The sequence below is a fragment of the Magnolia sinica genome, chromosome 7 (assembly GCF_029962835.1).
Source record: "Magnolia sinica isolate HGM2019 chromosome 7, MsV1, whole genome shotgun sequence".
Taxonomy (NCBI): Eukaryota; Viridiplantae; Streptophyta; class Magnoliopsida; order Magnoliales; family Magnoliaceae; genus Magnolia; species Magnolia sinica.
The window spans coordinates 18831734-18839770 of record NC_080579.1 but is presented as its reverse complement, the minus strand read 5'-3'; positions in this window follow the sequence as shown (position 1 = coordinate 18839770).

Sequence of the window (8037 nt, the reverse complement as noted above, 5' to 3'; positions counted from 1 at the left end):
AAAGATCGAGTTCAAGCTAATAGTCTAGAAGCCTATTGCCTGGACTACGATATATACGATTCAGGATTTGATGTTGCATAAAAGATTATCAATCATTAGACTCAAGGACGTGTAAGGGTCATGATCTTCATTGGGCAGCTTTGGGTCATTTTAAAAGGCTTCACCAAAGGCTATTGAAAGTAAATGATGCTAGTTACATACACTAGAATTCATTGATTCTTGCGCGGGCCAGCATGAGATCACTAAGTTTACTTAAAGACTTTTCCATGGCTAAGATCTAATTAGATCAAGGACTAATCAAGTGATTTTTCCACTGGGCTTCGTACTTAAAAGGTTTTAATCAGCTCTACAAAGGTTTTCAACCGTTACAGTTTTGTTTTAACCATTAAAATTATTTTTATCATACTTGATGATGATTTAATGGTCCACTACTTGATCAGTATGGGATTTGAATCCATGATGAATGGCCTACACAATAAAATGATTGGATCATAAATATATGCATGAATGAGGTTATTTAACGGACTTTTATCATATTACATAAGAGTATATAAAAATTCATAGGATAGTGGTGTATCATACCTATACCACCACAAAAACCTAACCCTTCCTTATATATATCCAATCCCAAAGGGAACCCAGAGCTAGTCCCCCCAACGAAGACTAAGAGCCATTTCGGTTAGGAGTGATTTGGTACAAGATGAAGGCTCTAGAAGGACAAAAGCAAGGCTCAGATGATGTGAATGGAGGTAGTAAGAAAAGACTTAATGACTTATGATATCACTTAAGGTTTGTCCGTTGATTGAATGGAACGGCAGAACAAGATTCATCTAACTGACCGTTATTAATTAGAAAAAAAATGCTTTGCTGATGACAATGATGATTAAATAACTCGTCCAGTCCTATAAAGACTTGGTCGAGGCTTTGACTTCGAGTCTACCTGACCCACCCATCCACCCAGTCAAATGCGTATTGAATGGAGCCCAGCTTTTGAGTTTTTAAAAACTCTCTCTCTCTCTCTCTCTCTCTATATATATATATATATATGAAAGTCATGGAAAATCTACTTTATTTTGATTGACCCTTTTTTTTTCTTTCTAAACTTTAGTTTAACAGAATCCGTACTTGGTAGAAACTGAATTTGAGCATAGAACGTGCATAGAAAAAGGATACCATATTTGTTTTAGGCAACCTCACAAAATCCAAGAAAATACAACATAGAATGGAAACCATTGTTCAATATCATCCCCGCTAAAACAATTCTGGTTCCATTAAGATGGGCGCCGCTCCGGTCAATTGCCGGACTAAGGTAAGAGGATCCTTGATTGTGGGGCCCACTGTGATGTATGTTCCTTACATCCATGCCGTCCCTTCGTTTTGACAGATCATTTTAGGGCATAATCCTAAAAATGAAGCACATCTAAATCTTCGATGGACCACACCACAGGAAACAGAGGTGATTGAATGGCCACAATTAAAAAAAATTGGGAGCCACCAGAATGTTTATTTGCTATCCAACCTGTTGATAAGGTCACAAAGACCTGGATGAAGGTACCACACAAATATCAGCTTGATCCAAAACTTGTGGCCCACAACAAGTTTTTAATGGTCAATCACCACAGTTTCCTGTGGTGTGGTCCACCTGAGATTTGTATCTGCTTCATTTTTTGAGACCATGCCCTAAAATGAGTTGTCAAAACAGACTGACGTTGTGAATGTAAGGGACATACATGACGGTGGGCCCCACAGTGTGGGATCCACCGAAGCCCCTGCCCCATTAAGATGACTGAATTGCAATAACTCAAATGAATGTAGAGAAAATGATCAGAATAGGGGCAGAACCATCTTAACTCAAAACAAAGACAAGCCCCTAGACATGTTTTTTTTTTGAGTTGGACAAGAAACGATCTGAACAGCTATCTTTGGGCTGATCCTTCATTGTGAATATGGTGGAACTAGTCCACATTGTTTATTTCCCACAATAATGTGCAATTCTTTTAAATTGAGAATCCAAATTCAGTAATGCAGCCTACGCATAATCAAGCCAAACATATATTCTTTAATGTGTTAAGCTTTGTGAAGCCAGACCATCATAGATGAATTGTTCATCCAGTTAGCACTTTCACGGAAGGCAATTTTGTAATTTCACATGAAGTTTTATGTAAACTCTAGTTCGTATGGGGTAATTGATGCAGGACATGGAAAATTAAATATGATATGCAAGATTGCAGGCTTAGATCACACCAATTTAGAAACAATCACACAAATTTAACATCCCACATGAAAATCCAAACATTCAATTAAAGGGGAATCTATGCGGGTCCAAGCCGACACAGGCTAGGACTGGACCAATAAAATTATAAACCAAACAATGTCAAAGGGAAATAAAATCAACTACTCATGCATAAAAATCAGTCCCTAATCCAAGGGATTCCCTAATTTCAATTCAAGGAACCCTAAGGTGATAAAAAGGGGCAAATCAATTAGGGATCATGTAATATAGGGTTAGAATTCATGAAAAAATGACTATGAGAGGATAAAAGAGGATAAAAACCTGAGCCAAAAGATGATCCCGCGTGTGGACAACAACAATGGCCCAAACGGACGTGCGTGTGATCCCGGCCGCACGTGTGTGGGGCCCACTATTCAGAAAAAGGCCACCTTGGCCCTGGTCAGCCAGGGATGGACTCCAAAACCTTCAAATTTCAGCTCGATCCGATGTACGGTTTGTACGTGGTGCTCCGCCGAAGTTTCAGCCGAAATCTGGAAACCTGCTTCAATGAAGAAATCTAATGCAAAAAAAGGACAAATTCAAAGTACGGATGGTGGGGGAAGATGGAAAAAAAAGATGATGGAAGATGGGGGTGAATTGGGATCGATGTGGCTTCGCACCACGGTAGTTAGCCCTTCGAAAAGGGAGGGCTTCGCACCCACTTTTGAATTCTTCCACAACTCACGAAGAGAGCAGAAAAATAAAGCAGGAATTTTTTATTAACTTCAATGAATGAAAAGAACTACAAAGGGTGCCTATTTATAGGGAGAACCCTATACCCAAAAACTCGCACCATGTGCGACACCTATTACTTGGCGATGAAGTAAACTAAAATAAAAACCAAACAAGGAAATCTAAAGCGTTCACGATGTTCTAAATAATAACAATAAGCAAAACTTAAAATATAAAACCAATCCGACGAGTGGGCCACGATCATGAGATCCCATGGTGGGTTTTTCTTGACTATCGGGCCACTTTTCTGAACCAGAACTTGTCTTCTAGATAGGAGGCCCTCCCTGGACGTCGTCATCGAGCCAGATCGATGGTGGGGTCCTCCTTCTGCGTACGTACGTGCGTAGGGGTGGTGGTGTGCGGGCGTGCGTGTGCACGATGTCCTCATCAACTCTCTCCGGCTGCGAAGATTTCGCCACTAGCGAAATAAAACTCCTGAACCGCTCTAGGATGTCTGGATCAAGTCTCTGAAGCTCCTCCTCAGTGAGCCACGTGCTGTCCGAAGTTGGGCGTGACTTCCATTTAACTAGGTATTTCTGAAACCCGCCATCCGACGTGGAAATTATCTCATGGTCCAAGATATCCTCTATTTCCTCTCTGGGTGTGTGAAGGCTAGGTATGGAAGGCAGAGGCTGGGATGAAAGGTCGGTTAGAGGCCATGGATCAAAGGGTAAGGTTGGGACATCAGGATGGGTGGGCGAAGGGCTGGACAAAGTATCAGTGGGTCTCTGAAAAGCAACTAGATCCTCCACGTTGAATGTGGAACTAATTCCCATGGAAAGTGGAAGATCTACCTCATACGCATTGAGACCGTTTCGCTTTATAATTTTGAAGGGCCCAGCGCTACGCGCTTGTAACTTACGAATGGCCCCTGGAGGGTACCGCTCGGGCCTGATACGGACCATCACAGAGTCCCCAATATTGAACTCTTTGAAACGTCTATTTAGGTCTGCAGAAAGTTTGTAATGCTCATTACTAGTAGTGATCTTTCGCCTGATTTCTTGATGCAATGAATGTATGTGATGCGCAAAAGACTCTGCAGACTCTGATGGCCTATGAGACAATGACATGGGGATAAGATCAATAGGTTTCCAGGCTTATAACCGAACGACTTCAAAAGGACTTAGACTGGTGGACCTATTGACAGAACTATTGTATGCAAACTCGGCTATGGGTAGTACGGCGTCCCATGTCCTGGTATGCTCCCCCACTAAACATCGAAGTAAACTCCCTAGGCTCCTATTAACCACCTCAGTCTGGCCATCGGTCTGAGGGTGGTAAGCAGAAGAAAACTGGAGCCTAGTATTCATCATGTGTCATAGTGTCTTCCAAAAGTAACTCATAAATCTCACATCACGGCCAGACACTATGGTTTTTGGTAACCCATGCAGTTTGACAACCTCACTAAAGAATAGCTTGGCAACATGAGAGGCGTCGGAGGTCTTAGAACAAGGAATGAAGTGGGCCATTTTAGAGAAACGGTCCACGACAACGAATTTGGAGTCATGCTTTCGAATAGTCTTTGGAAGTCCAAGCATGAAGTCCATACTGATGTCCTGCCAAGGGATGAATGGGACTGGCAAAGGTGTATATAATCCTGTATTCTGTTTCCTTTGCTTTGCCAGTTGACAAGTACGACATTGCCCTATAATTTTGACCACGTCCCGCTTGAGGCTTGGCCAATGAAATCTATCCTCCACTAGGGCAATGGTCTTGTCACGACCGAAATGACCTACAACCCCTCCTGAATGTAACTCCCAGACAAGAAAATCGCCAAGGGAGGTGCGTGGTATGCACAAGCGGTCACTCCTAAACAAATATTCGTCCAAAATCAAATACTCAATGTTAGCTCCTGATGGACTCTCTAATAAAGACGTATACACAATTCCAAAATCTGGACACTCAGAATACTCTTCTTTGATGCGCTCAAGGCCCGTAACTTCAACGTTCATGGAGTTGAGTAATGCGACTCGACGACTCAACGCGTCGGCAGGTTTATTCTCTACACCGGCCTTGTGCTTAAGCACAAAAGTGTACTCTTAAAGGAATTAAATCCACTTAGCGTGCCTGGGGCTTAATTTCTTTTGAGAGTTTAAGTATTTTAAGGCCTCGTGATCTGAGAACAAGACGAATTCTTGCGGTAATAGGTAATGTCGTCAATGGCGTAGTGATTGCACTACCGCGTAGAATTCCTTGTCATAGGTGGAATATCTTTGCTTCGCCTCATTCAGTTTCTCACTAAAAAAGGCGACAGGGTGCCCTTCCTGGCTAAGTACTCCCCCTATGCCGACTCCTGACGCGTCACAAGCGACTTCAAAAGCTTTTGAAAAATCTGGAAGTCGCGTAACTGGAGCTTCGGTCATCTTGACCTTTATCTCCTTGAAGGCCTTCGAGGCGGACTTTGTCCATTGAAACTCTCCCTTTTTTATGCAGTCCGTGATGGGAGCCACAATGGAACTGAAGCCTCGAATGAACCGCCTATAAAAGGTGGCTAAGCCATGAAAGCTGCGCACCTCATGAATATTGCGGGGTTCAGGCAAATTAATGATGGCCTTGACCTTCTCGGGATCCGCCGATACGCCCTCAGCTGACACAATAAAACCTAAGAAGATCACACTACTAGACAAGAACGCGCACTTCTTTAGGTTGGCGTACAACTTCTCGGCCCTAAGGATCCCACAAACCTGCCTCAAATGGTTGAGGTGTTGCTCCTTAGTCATGCTATAAATCAAGATATCATCAAAGTATACGACCAGAAACTTCCCCATGAAGGGTCTCAACACTTGGGTCATCACACGCATGAAAGTGCTTGGGGCATTAGTTAACCCAAAAGGCATAACTAGCCACTCATATAGCCCATCCTTCGTCTTGAAGGCCGTCTTCCACTCATCACCAGGGCGTATACGGATTTGGTGATACCCACTTTTGAGGTCGATCTTTGAGAAGATAGTAGCATTAGCCATCATATCTAGCATGTCATCAAGACGCGGTATGGGAAATCGATACTTGATTGTAATTTTGTTGATGGCCCTACTATCAACACACATCCTCCATGTGCCATCCTTCTTAGGTGTAAGAAGGGCGGGCACGGCACACAGACTCATGCTCTCTCGAATGAAACCCTTCTCTAGGAGTTCATCAATCTGCCTCTTCAACTCAGCGTGCTCCTTCGGGTTCATTCTGTAATGTGGGAGGTTTGGTAGAGTTGCCCCAGGAATTAAATCAATGGCATGCTGTATATCCCTCATAGAGGGAAGCTCATTCGGTAAATCATCAGGAAAAACATCACGAAACTCATGTACTACCTGAATGGCCTCAGTGGATAATTCTACGCTAGTATCTGGTACACTCTCCCTAGCCACAAGGGCGAATATCATCGAGTCCGCCTCCGTCTCTCACTCAAAGTCTTTGGCATTCAAAATATGGAGTGGTTTGGACTTGGACTTCGACTCCTTCACTTCTTTGGGCCGCTCACACCACTCTATGTGGTGAACTCTTTTCCAGTTATATTCTTGGGTGGTAGAGGATTTAGCTTGACCTTCTTGCCCTCAAACCAGAATGTACACACATTTGAACGAACAAATATGGTAACATCCCTGTCATAGAGCCACGGCCTACCCAGAATGACATGGCCCACATCCATAGGAACAACATCACACCAAATTGTGTCTTTATAAGATCCGAACTGAATAGGGACAAGACAGCGGTGCGAGACTGGAATGGATGTTTCATCAACCCAGGAGACTCTATAGGGCTGAGGATGGGCTTCCAGCTTCAAGCCCAAACGACTCACAGTGCTAGTCGGTGCCACGTTGGCACAACTACCACTATCCACGATCTACTTACAGCTCTTTTCCCCACATTTTGCATAAGTGTAGAAGTTCGTGTTGCGGCGCTAGTCATCAGTGTTCTTGGCTTGAGCCAAGGCGCAACACACAATTGCGAGGGTCATAGACTCTTGTGCTCCCTCTTCCTCATCACTAGGGGTTCCGACTGGCTCATATTCCTCCTCACTATCACTCTCTGGGGGCACTATTTCTACTTGCCCATCAATAAGGAGTACTTTGGTGCCCTCTCTCGTGCCGCACTGGTGAGCAAAGTGACCAAACCCCTGATACCTAAAACACCTAGTGGCCCCACTTCCACGTGAACTAGACCCGACAATCTCTTTACCCTTATCATCCTTACGTTTGGGCTGAACATTAGGGGAAGGTTTGTTTTGGAATCCCGTGTTAGGTTTAGCCCCAGAGGGGTTGGCCTTAGTACTGGATTCGCGAAAGTCAAACCGCCTTCCCACAAATGCTTTAAGGTATTGCTCGACATCTAACACTACTTGGTATAATTGTTCGATAGTGTCTATGCCTTTGGCGAGCAATTCTCTCTTAATGTCAGGACGGAGGCGCGTTTTAAAACGAGCAAGGGTGAGTACGAGGTCCTCATCAACCTCACAGCGGGTCGAGTACTTTTCGAATTTCTCAATATAGTCAGCAACACTCATGGAACCCTGTCGAAGAGACTGCCACTCCTCAATCAACCGCATGCGATAAGAGAAAGGGAGGTACTTCTCTTTCAACGTTTCTTTCATTTCTCCCCAATGGACTATTGGAAGTTCCCTCGCTCTTTCTTTTTTTCGCTCACCCGTCGCTCAAAACCTCTTTGCTTGACCCACAAGCTTCATCTTGGCGAATCGGACTCGTCGAGCATCCGACATATCATACCACTCAAAATAGTGGTCCATATCCACCAACCAATCTAAAAAAGCTTTAGGGTCCAAGTGACCATCAAAAGTAGGAGCATCTACCCTAACTCCCTTGAGGAGTTGTGCATCTGGGTCATATTGATCATGATGTCCCTCACGGGGTGGGTGCACAGGTACGCGCCCATGACCAGCTCCTTGGCCGCCTCCATTCCTTGGTCTAACCTCCCGACCAACTGCCTGAGATTGGGCATCCTCCCCAGTGGTGGGGTTTGCCCTGAAGGAGGTCTCTATTTCTTCAAGACGTTTATCTATGTGTTGTTCCAAATGCTTATTC